This window comes from Perognathus longimembris, chromosome 22 (genome assembly GCF_023159225.1).
Source record: "Perognathus longimembris pacificus isolate PPM17 chromosome 22, ASM2315922v1, whole genome shotgun sequence".
In the NCBI taxonomy this organism is placed as follows: Eukaryota; Metazoa; Chordata; class Mammalia; order Rodentia; family Heteromyidae; genus Perognathus; species Perognathus longimembris.
Window position 1 is genome coordinate 2,019,426 of NC_063182.1, and position 12,014 is coordinate 2,031,439.

Consider the following 12,014-nt stretch of genomic DNA (forward strand, 5'->3'; position numbering starts at 1 on the left):
GCTTTAAAGTAATGCTAGCCAGCTCCATTGGTAGCGATGCTGATTCAGCAGGTCAGATGTGGGGCCGAGGACTTGGTGTGTGTTCAGAGCTCTCGATTGGATTTTCATACGCTACCATGTTTGGAAATATCACCGTTGAAGCAGATACTTTATCTTAGTTGCTTGGATTGGATTGTATGCGTGTTTGGAGCTCCGGGAGCCAGTGTCGGAGGAAAGATAAAGGAACGGTACCAGTCTGTCCACTTTCTTCCTTCACGATCCCAAAGGGGGGATTTCTGGTCCATTTTGTAGAATGGAATTGAAGAGCCACTTGATTCGTTTTCTATAAGGTGTTTCTACCATAAAAACTCCCCCATGCCAGGGGTTTCCCTGGTAAAATGAAGTGCTAAGTTTGTTCCCTGTTCTTTACTCTTTCAAACATGTAATGCAGTTTCTAATTGGGACTTCCCTGGTGGAAAGAAGAGATTTCTTGAATTTGTCTTCGATGTATAAATGCTTCTTCAATATAGCATAAACAACTGGTTGTGGGCCCATGAGAACAGAGGAAAAGTTGAGTTACATTTGGAATCTCTGTAGTCAGGACAAATTTCTCCTAAATTGCAGAGACCATCATTTGGGAGCAACCAAAGACATTCTTCTTTTCTTTCTTCTAAAAACTTTAATCCATACGAATGGCCCATACCTGCAATCCTAGCTACTCAGACGGCTCAGATGTGAGGATTCCTTGTCACAGCCACCCTGGACAGGAAAGCGCATAAAGCTCTTATCTCCAATTAATCACCCAAACCCATAAAACGCCATAGGTAGAGCTGTGGTTCGGGTAGACTCCAGCCTGGAGTGAGAAAGCTAAGGGGTAGCGCCCAGGCTCAAAGTTAAAACTTCAATTCGCACACCACACACACACACACACACACACACACACACACACACACACAGTAATAATAGCACCAAAGAAACAAAAACAACGATTTCAAAGATAATAACTCTTGTCCAAGACCCATTCCTATAATCAGCAAGCAGAGCTTCTATTCAGTTCTGATCCTCTGGTTTATTTTCTCCACCTCAGCATTATTTTGCGGATGCGTTTTTACCTCCTGAACCGCATCCCATTGCACTAATGTGTCACGGTTGACTTCATCTGGCTCGAATTCGGGACAGATGGGTGACTTCCGTTTTGTTGTCACCCCCACACACCTGTCCCCACCTGACTGAGCCCTACCCCTAAGACTCCCAACCTCCCAACGTTCCTTTCCCCGCTTGCAAGCCTTCTCTCAGCTCTCCTCCCCCCTCCCCCTCCCCCTCTCTCCCTCCCCCGCGTGTGACCCAGTGACCTGCTGGGGGCCAGCCACCTCCTGCTTTTCCTTACAGCTGGAGAAGGTCTGCTCACACTATTGTGTGTGTCAGGTGTGCAAGGCTCTGGCTTTACCACACAGCGTGCTCAAGAAATGGAGTGTGGACGTGGGGTGGGGCTTTCAAGTGGCAGCGTGGCAGCTCGAAGAGCCAAGCAAGAGTGCAAGCCCTGGGTTCAAGAGCTAGTGCAGGCCCAGAAATCAAGGACAGGTACCTATGGCTGCCCCTCCACGGCCGTGGTCTCCTTGCGTTGTCCAACGGGCGGCGCAGTGAAGCTTGGCTCCGGACACTCCCGTTCTATAGTGAACTAGTGAATGATGCTGAAAGTCACTTTATTGTTGTCAAGTGTTCTCTTGAGCGTTCAGTAGCAATCACTTCTAGCTTGGTATAAATATGAAAATTATGACACTGTCAATTCCCGCAAGCTAGGACATACATCTTTTTTTTCTTCTTCCCACCCTTATATTTCCAATCCTAGCCTGGTTTCTGTCACAGGGCGATAGAGAATTTTATTTCAAGGCCGTTTCACGGCTTTAGCTTTTTTTGTAAACTTTATTTTTTTTTTTTCAGAGAATTCTCACATGATGAGTTATGGTTACTTGGATTCTGTTTAGACTAATCCCGTTCTAACACGAATGACTTGGCATACATATTTTCTATTTTAAAACAGAGTTTAATAGCCATTAAAATATAGTATATACAAGAGGGGTTTCCAATGAGGAAAATCGTTTGAATGACAAGCTCCCAGTTTAACCAAATGCGTAGCAGACCATGTGTGTCAGAGAAGGTTGAGATGGAGGGGAGGAGGGAAGACAGCGGGGAGAGGAAGAGTGGTCAAACACAGCCATACTGTTCAGTGTATACAACCGGAAACAGGTGGATTGAAGGGACGGAGGGGGTTGGGAGAGATGGAGGGGGATGGTGGAAGGGGAACATTGGTTAAGATGCCCACAAACTGACCTCTTGAACTGAAACCCTTTGTATAACGACTTAAACATAGTAACAAAGTGAGAAGAAATAAGTGAAATGTTTATTTGGTAAAAAAAATGCAATAAAACTGTTTCCACCTAGAATTATTCTTTTCGTGGTAATAGAATAAGCTCTATTTTCCCCAGTTTTTCCCTTGGTCACCTCTCTGCCCCTTTCTTTTCATTTCCTTTCTCGTTTGGCAGCCCCAGGGATTGAAGTCAGAGCTCCCTATTCTCTAGGCACCTGCCACTTGTGCCTTGAGCTCTGCCCCTTCAAACAAGAACTTTAAAGACAGTTTTATAAAGGTAGCATATGCACGCAAGTTAACCAACAGCAGTAGCACAGAACGAACCGTTTCCCATCCGACTTCTCCCTGTATCAGCTTCATTTCCTGGAGACAGCCACTTCCGAGTCTTAGCTGACTCCTTCGTTACCTACTCCAGTATTTCTGAATAAACGAGCCATGCTGTCAGTACTTGTCTACGCAGTCTCCCTGTAAGCTCTGTGCTCTGCTGTCCGGAATCACAGAGCCCTACTCCCTGGGTAGGTACTTCTGCATTTCCCTCCCCCTCCTTCCAAGATTTTCTTGGCACCCTATGTCCAAGACTTCCTTCTCTTGTCTTCCTTTTGTCCTTGTTGACTTATAACTGAAAACATCCTTTGTTGGCTATTTTATTTAGTAGGTTCCAGGAAGGAAAAGACATAACTCATATTCATAACCTGCCACGCTTAACTGATAGTCTGTTTAATCACTTTTTGGAAAAGGCAAAGAATGAATGAGCGACTGAGTCATGACAGGCGAAATCTTCTCCGTGTTCAAAATCAGAAGGGTACGAAGTGTTTGCGGGAGGAACACTCTCTTCCGCCTGGCCCCCCGCCAATCAGCTCCGTGCAGCCGATTGGCCGTTTCCAGTGAGAGACTAGGTAAATTTATGGGCAGATTGCTTCGCCGTTTTATACACAGAGCTCCTCACACTGTCTTCTCCTCACTTGCCACACATCTTACATGAGATTTCTTCTCCATATATTTTCTTTCTTTTTAAATTTATTTTTCTTGTGGTAGTGTAGATCAGACCTGGGACCTTGAGCTTGTGAGGTCACGTGCTCTATCACGGGGTTCTATCATCATCCCTTCGCTTTTTGAGAAAGTGCTTCCGTAATCTAGCTCACCGACTGGCTTTGGACTTGGGATCCTGCCGCCTTTACCTACCAAGTGCTAACATTGTGCAAATAACTTTTTTCACTTCTTCGTGGCTGCACAATATGACATAGTTTATTGAAACTCACATGTAAAAAAATATTTTGCTGCCACAACCAGTGGTGGTGATCATGTCTCCTTAATTGGTCCTTAGGATAAATTTCCAAAAGTACGATTGCTGTCTTGAAAAAAATCTTAATTTTCATTTCTCTATGACTTTTGTTGGTCATCTTTTCATAAAGTTCAAAGTTCAGAATTTCCTTGTATGTGAATATTCTACCTATTTTTTGTTCACTTTTATGACGGGTGTTGGTATTACCTTATAGTTTTTTCAATAGCTCTTTATATTTCGAGGCAACAACATATGATTTCTTATACCCATTGCATTTCCTTTCATGTCATTTGTCTTTCAATTGCTTGTTTATTTTGCTGTGCAGATAGTATGAATTTGTATTGTCGAATGTATCAAACACCATACCACAAATTATTACCAGCTCTTGAAACTTACTGTAATTTGTTCTCTAACTCCACGCTCAAATATGGGCCTCTGCTCCTTCCTAGTTTTCATCATGGAAATAGAAATGTCACCTGTGTTGGAGCAGAGGGTCCCTCTCTGTTCTATGGTAGCTTATAGTGTTTTCAAAATAGCAGTACTAGCCAGCAAAATTACAGCATGGTTATCATAGTTCACCTACAATAAATGCTATGTAGAGAGGCGCAGGTGTAATCTTTGCAAGGCCAATCTAACATAGTTTCCAGGGAGAAGCGACAGCCAAATCTTAGTAGAACAAGTAATCTGCCTTAGGGTTAATACATATCTGCCAGCACTAGAAGAAGCTCGCCACTTTTGCGCCAACAAAACTGTGAAAATTGAGGCCCAGAAAAGCTGAGTGCTTGCAGAGAGCTGTTAGCAAAGCCAGGCTTCTCTTCCAAATCTGAATTGTAGTACAGTGTTCTTTTCTAGTCTGACATCACACGCATACAGTATCTGTAACTATATGTGTATACATCTATGGTATGTCATTGTAATTATTAAAGATTAAACCTTAGTCGTTTTGAGTTGCACTCCTATACAAACAGCACTGGCATCATTTCAGTTCTTTACCTGTATCTCCTAAGTTACCATTCTCTCTCTCTCTCTCTCTCTCTCTCTCTCTCTCTCTCTCTCTCTCTCTCTCTCCAAGTCCTGGACTTGAACTCAGGGCCTGAGCACTGTCCCTGTCTTCTTTTTGCTCAAGGCTAGCACTCTGTCACCTGAGCCACAGCGCCACTTCTGGTGCTGAGGAATCGAACCCAGGGCTTCATGTATAGGAGGCGAGCACTCTTGCCACTAGGCCATATCCCCAGCCCCCTGTTTCTCTTTTGAAAACAAGTGAGTTACACATTGTGAATGCCGCTATATAAAAAACAATGGTGATGCTGGGATTTGAACCCTGGCCCTCACTTGAGTTGTGACCCCATCCCCTTTCACTTTTTAGTAATTTCTCAGGTTGCCTTGGGCCATGATCCTCCCCCCACCCACATGTCCTCAGTAGCTAGGTTGCAGGTGTATATCACCGTTTTCAGCTTGATTGTTTTGTTTTTTTTTTAATTGTTTGAGGTAGGATCTTGGATGCACGGTCCTCTGGGTCTCTGCTGTGATGGTCGTTTTGTCAGATCTTGAGGACCATCCTTCACCGACTCTGTTCCTTTGGTGGGGAGGACCTGTGTCACAGCCGTCCCGGGAGGGCTGGAGCGGCTCCTCACGTTGAGGGACTCGTGTTGACTCCCCCGACCCGACTCACCACCCTGGATGCTCTGGGGCTCAACTCGCCAGGAGGCCCGCTGTGACTCTCCTGCCCGGCACACAGAGCTTCCCTCGGCTCCGCAGTGCACTCCACGCGTGCGGGCCCCTGGCGACCTCTTCCCGAGCTGGGGCCAGCCAGAAAAGCCGGTGTTTGTGTGCAGGCAGTCCTCCCTTCTCACCACAGACGGAGGTCGTCAGAGACCGGGCTGAATTCCTCCAGGCGTGTTGTCGTTGGTTCTTTGTCAGTAGCCATTGGTTCTGCCTCAAAGGAGCCTAAGGAAGATCTGAACGGTGAAGGGGCAGTTCCCAACCGCCATGAACACTCAAGGTGAGGACATCGTGTCCACTAGAACAGAGGAAACAGTCACGACGTAGCCACTGGTTGTTGCTGTAAATAACATGTGCAGAACAGACTGTGAAGTCACATAAACATAACATGCTATAAATAACAGGTACAGGGCATGAAGCAACTACATCGTTAGGCTAATATGACTGGCACTTGGCTGCGTGGACAAGGGGGAAGCTGGTGCGTGCTGAATTTTGGCTTCCTCCCTGATTAGAATCAGATCATGTGAGAAATAAATTTCTACTGAGTTCTATTTCTCTTCTCTGTAAAGTGAGAGAAGAAGGGTATGCTACGAGGATTAAGGAAGATGTAGAATAGAAAACGTAGACACCTGTGCCGGCCGGAAAACTTAATTTACCTCCCTATGTCTTTTTCTTTAACGTCCCAAATCTAGAAAGGCTAGAGAAAGGTTTGAACGACTAAGGTCTCTGGGAAAATGACATTGGTACTTTTGAATGCTGGGAGGGAGTATTTTTGAAACGATGAAGCTACGTGTTTCTATTCTAAGTCATCTCACGCTTCTCTAGGGTGTAGCCTCATAATACAGAGGTTGGGGTGTCACTGACCTTCAGAGAAGCAATGACTGAGAGGGGCGAGGGGCAAATCTGATGCTTTGGCTATGGATGTGAGAAGCCAAGCCGGGAGAAGCACAGCGATGTTACGTTGCGGCGTGGATTATGAAGAGATGGAGCGGGGGAAGCGGGCAGCGGGGAGGGCTGGAGGCCAGAGGCACCGCGGTGAGTCTGAGCAGGTCTTAGACGGCAGCTGCTCGCTTTTCCTCCTTCCCCATCTCAGGGCTGATGGACGGACCGGGGCCCGAAGCAAAGCGGAGCAGCAGAAGCCTCCGGATCCCACAGAGCCCCCTTCACGTCTGCAAGGCGAGAACTTCAGCTAGGAAACAAAACTAATTCGGGGGGACAGAGGGGCGGAACTCAGAGAAACACAGAATACCGCTTAACAGACAAAGAGATAGGCGTTCAGCACGGATGCCTATCTGATGGGGGAGGACAACTTTCATACCTTGTCTACACACAGACCTTCGCCTCCCCCGAGAAGACCCCAAAGTCCCTTCCATCCCCCCGGGGATCTACACATTGCTATCTGCCCGTCTCTCCTCCCAACAAGACACCGAGGCCCCAGGCTCCTCCCTGCCTCCTCCCAGCTTAGAGAGGACTTAGTACATGGCAGATAGTCAAGTCAGTATTTACTCATGACACATGAGAAGTGTCTTTAAAAAAAATAACTGATAAAAATATTTTGCATAGGGCTGGGGATATGGCCTAGTGGCAAGAGTGCCTGCCTCAGATACATGAGGCCCTGGGTTCGATTTCCCAGCACCACATATACAGAAAACGGCCAGAAGCGGTGCTGTGGCTCAAGTGGCAGAATGCTAGCCTTGAGCAAAGAGAAGCCAGGGACAGTGCTCAGGCCCTGAGTCCAAGGCCCAGGACTGGCCAAAAAAAACAAATTTTTGCATAAATGAACAGTGCACAGACACGTCTTTGAACAAACACATAAATGAGAAAAGATGGCATTAAGATCAAGCTGAGGCCCATATTAAGAAGTCAGAACGGAAGAAGGCAAAATGACCATCTTATTTATACAATTTACTGATTCCTAGAAATCGCAGTGCTTTTTAGAGTTCCTAGAATCGCACGGCTCTTTATAGAACAAGATTACATATTTCTATGTTAAATTTAGCATAAAAATAGTCAAGCTGTATTGAATCAGATGGCAAATTCTATTCTTGTTCAGGCCAGTGTTCGGGAGCGAGCAGTGTAAAATAGCTTAGTCTCAAAGCCCAGGAAGTTTGTTTATTAAATATGAGTGTTTTCCAAAATAGAGTAGACATACTACAGAGAGACTATTGATAATTTTAGAACTATGCAGATAAACATTTTAATTTGTGTATTTCAGCGGGTATTGGGACACGTTCTGTGACATTACAAATCTCCTTGCTTTGGGCTAGGCAAAAGTAGATCTATGGGAGTCAGATGAGAGTCGATTTGCAGAGCGATGCCAAGTAAATAACGGTGTAAGCAGCTAGAGCTAAATGTCCCAAAGTAGTCTTGGGATAACCAAGGCTTTGGGGGCCCACTAACTTGGCTCTGAGGGTGGAAAGCAGTCATTTCATAGTTTATCTGGAGTGGCACCACATCAGCTTCAAGCAGATTGAAGTGTATGTATATAGACACACGTATTTCAATTCCCTGGCCTCGGCCTGGTCTTGGTGCTTGCCGCTTTGTCCTGTGTGGACTTTTTCGTTGCCTTATATGGTAGGACGCTACATACGATCACATTTAACGGAAGAGAGGAGGAGGATTTTTGTTAGAGACACCAAAAAAGGAAAAAGGATAAGCAAAAAAATAGAACACCCGCAGAAGTACAGGAACGCCTAGTGCTTTGTATCCCCCGTCGTGGTCAGGCAGAGGGGCTCAGGGTAGGGGGTCCCCGTGGGGCTGAGTCTTCGGATCTACCCCGATGGAGAGAGTGTCGTCACTCACACGGCTCTTTGCAACGTCTCGGGAGACAGCGCTCGCTTTCCACTCTGCCACCGAAGGAGAAAGCGGGGAGCATCTGTTGACTGGAGGTGCTCGGGTAACCCCACTTCTCTGGATTCTGGGTATCATCAGCACCAGCCTCCTTGGACTCGTGAAGGAAGTGAAGGCTTCCTCCCTCAGGACTGACATGCGGTTCCCACTGCCTTGTCTCATGCTTCAAGGGGGGTATCTCCTGTGTTGTTCTCAGTCCTCTGAAAGCAAAAATAGGTCCGTGGTCACCACGGCAAGGTCACAGTTCTCCGACTCTGCCCTTCTTTCTGTGGCTCTACTAATGCCTCTCCGTTGTCTCCAGGTTGATTCGTCAGGTAGTGTCTCACCTGTAACATAAAGACCAGCTCTAGAGATGATCAAGGCGGTCTGCCATGTTTCTCGCTGGACTGGTGTCTGCGCCTGCTTCTTCCGACCTTTGCCGGCTCTGGAAGGCTTGAGTCGGAATAGATGCTGCACGACTGAATGCACAAGTAAGAGGCAAAGTGCGGGGGGCTTACACTTACAACGCCAGCTACTGAAGAGGCGGGGATGTGAAGAGTGTGGTTCAAAGCTAGCCCAGGCTGAACAGTCCATGAGACTCTGGTCTCCAATTAAACCACCAAAAATCTAGAAGTGGAGTTGTGGCTTGAGTGGTAGAGTTCTAGCCGTTAGCAAAAAGGCTAAAGGACAGTGCCCAGGCCCTGAGTTCAAGCCCCAGTAATGCTGGAACACACCACACACACACACACACACACACACACACACACACACACACACACGAGCACGCGCATGTACACGCACACGCAGAAATGATGGATTTTGGATGTTTGAAACAAATCTTAGCCTTACCACTTGTTAGTTCTTTAGTTTCTGAGGGCTTCAGTTTCTAAGACATGATGAGAGTACCCACATCACTGTTGAAGTGGCACTCCATGGACAGAGCTGAGCACTTTGCCTCCAATACAACGTAATTGTTTCTCTTATTAACACTGTTATTCTGAATCACTGTCTGCGTGATTCTCTCTGATCAACTTCTCAGGTGACTTCTTAGTGTTTCACGTAAATAAACTCCTGACTGATGCCCCAGAGTTCCTCTTTTTGAATGCTGAATAAAGTGCAATTTCACCTCTGGCTGGTACTCAGCGTAAGACTGATTCAAATTCCAATGATGTGGTGTTTGAGCTAAACATTTCAAAGTAAATTTGATCAAGTTTGTCATATAAGTTAGCTGACTTATTTATGCTATTATGCAAATGATTCCTAGCCATGGTATAATATTTGGCAGTATTGAAATATCTTTAATGAAAAATCACCTCCCCTCTGCTCTGTTGTTCCTCAGCTTCTTGCTAGAAGTTTCTTATATATTCCTTCAGAAATGTTTCACTCACTTGCCCAGATACAGACAAAATTGGAATGGGTGTGAATTTGCCCTGTGGTGTTGCCCCAATTCATATCTTAGCCCCCAAACATGAAGGCTGATAGTAAACAAGATCTGCTATGCTTCTAGGACTTGCCTTCCTTCACAGGGTGTGGACTGAAGTAAGGCTGGGATGCGAGGCTCTTCCTTCCCGCCATTTTTCTCCCTGATGCTGTTGGACATCATCAGTCCTCAGAGGATGGGTACTGAACTGGGGCTCAGCTCTAACCATCCTTCTCCTCTTCCTCTCCTCCTCCTTCTACCCTTCTCCTCCTCCTCTTCCTCATCTTCCTGCTTCTTCTTCCTCTTTCTCTTTTTCTCAATAAATACAGGGATTAAAGTTTTTATTCCACAGATATATTGCAGCCAATTCTCCAATGTGTGTTTTTGGTAAAAACTCTAAAATGCCACATTACTACTTAATTGCTATTTCTCAGATTGGACTGTCCCCTCTCTTTAATGTAACTTGAATTTCCATCTAGTCTGGGAACACTATGAGGAATATTTTTTATTCTTAGAAAGGGCTAGATGGGATTTGTCACCTTCATATGCAGCAACCGTTGATTTGGGCCCTCATAATAAAAGATATTGACATGGATTTCTTAACATGCTCCCTTTGGGGGGAAAATGTTCAAGGAGAAAGGACTATGAATGCAGAGCGGGGAAAAAAAAATCCACAGCTCTTGTTGTCAATGACTAGGTGTGGAAGAAAGACAACTGGAGATTTAAAATAGTATGCTAATTATGGGTGAAAATATACATATGATACAAGGAAATACAATGCAGAGCTGATTACGAAATACAATGAATTACAATGCAATTTGATGAGGAGATTGGGGGCATTCTGGAGTGTCTCAGGAAAGGCAGTGAGACAGATGAAAAGACTTTAAAATAGTTCTTAAAAATCAGCCACTCCAGGGCTGGGGATATAGCCTAGTGGCAAGAGTGCCTGCCTCGGATACACGAGGCCCTAGGTTCGATTCCCCAGCACCACATATACAGAAAACGGCCAGAAGAGGTGCTGTGGCTCAAGTGGCAAAGTGCTAGCCTTGAGCGGGAAGAAGCCAGGGACAGTGCTCAGGCCCTGAGTCCAAGGCCCAGGACTGGCCAAAAAAAAAAAAAATCAGCCACTCCAGTGCTGTATGGAGTGTTCACGTGTTCGAGTTTGACAAATGGGTTGGAAGTGTAAGTCTTCGATTATCAATTGTGGGACACGGGGCTAGTGAGGCTCACATCCTCTTAAAGATGAGTTTCATCGTCTATAAAAAGGAAATGAAGGCAATCCTTGTTTTGCAGTGTTATTGTGAGAGGAAAATAAAATAGACACGGCTCCTGGTCTAGTCATGAAGATAGATGTGTTTGCTGTTGGATAATGACTTGCCTTCACTTCGGCTCTTCCTCTTGGTTCACGTACTCGCCAGTCCACCGAGTCAGCAGAGAAGTCTCTGCAGAGCTTCCAGACATTCGGTCCTCTGTGTTTTCAGAAATATTACCGCGAGGCCTAATTCTGTCGTCAGAGAAGATTTGGGGTACAGGTCACACATGCACTTGGATGCACAGGGGACTTAGGAGAAAGTGCGGGAGAGGAGGCGGGAGAGAGCCTGGGTGGATGCCAGTCCTCCGGGGTATTTATGTGGAAACCGCTCTGAGACGTGGAAGTGAGGTAGGAGCCAAAGTGGGAAAGGAAGGGGCTGCTGTGGGCGCTCAGCATCCTGACTGTTTCCAGTCTCCTCCCAGCCCGAGCGGGGCCCCGGGCGACAATGAGTCGGGCACCTGCCCCACCTTCTGGGACTATCTTCTCCATCTCTAGAGAAACGCCAACAAAATGGAAGGAAGGAAAAGACACAATGGGCAAAACATTAGGGAACATTCACTGTTTAGAGTTCCTGGCAGCCAGCAAACTTTTCTGTTTGGGGGTACAATTATTTGGACATTTAAATATCAGAAGATCACAAGATGGGAACTCTGTAGAATTCACACGAGACTAGTCCATCTACCCATTTTACTGAGATGGAAGTCAGAAGTGTGAAAAGTAAGGAAGATGATAAAAACGGCAGCAAATAGCCATGGGATTGTGGGAAAGAAAAAAAAAAACAAACACAAAAGACCAAACAAGGACAGGAGGCCAATTTTACTCAACAAAAGAAAACTATCAGCTTGGTATTAGTGGCTCATGCCTGTAATCCTAGCTACTCAGGAGGCTGAGATCTGAGGATCATGGTTCAAAGCCAGCCTGGTCAGGAAGATCTGTGAGATTCTTATCTCTAATTAAGCCCCCCAAAAAAGGTCAAAAGTGGAGCCATGGGCCAAGTGATAGAGCAATATCCTTGAGGAAAAAAAAGTCTCTGGGACAGTGCCCAGACTCTGCGTTCAAGTCCCAGCACAGGCATGCATGTGTGCGTGCACACACTACACAC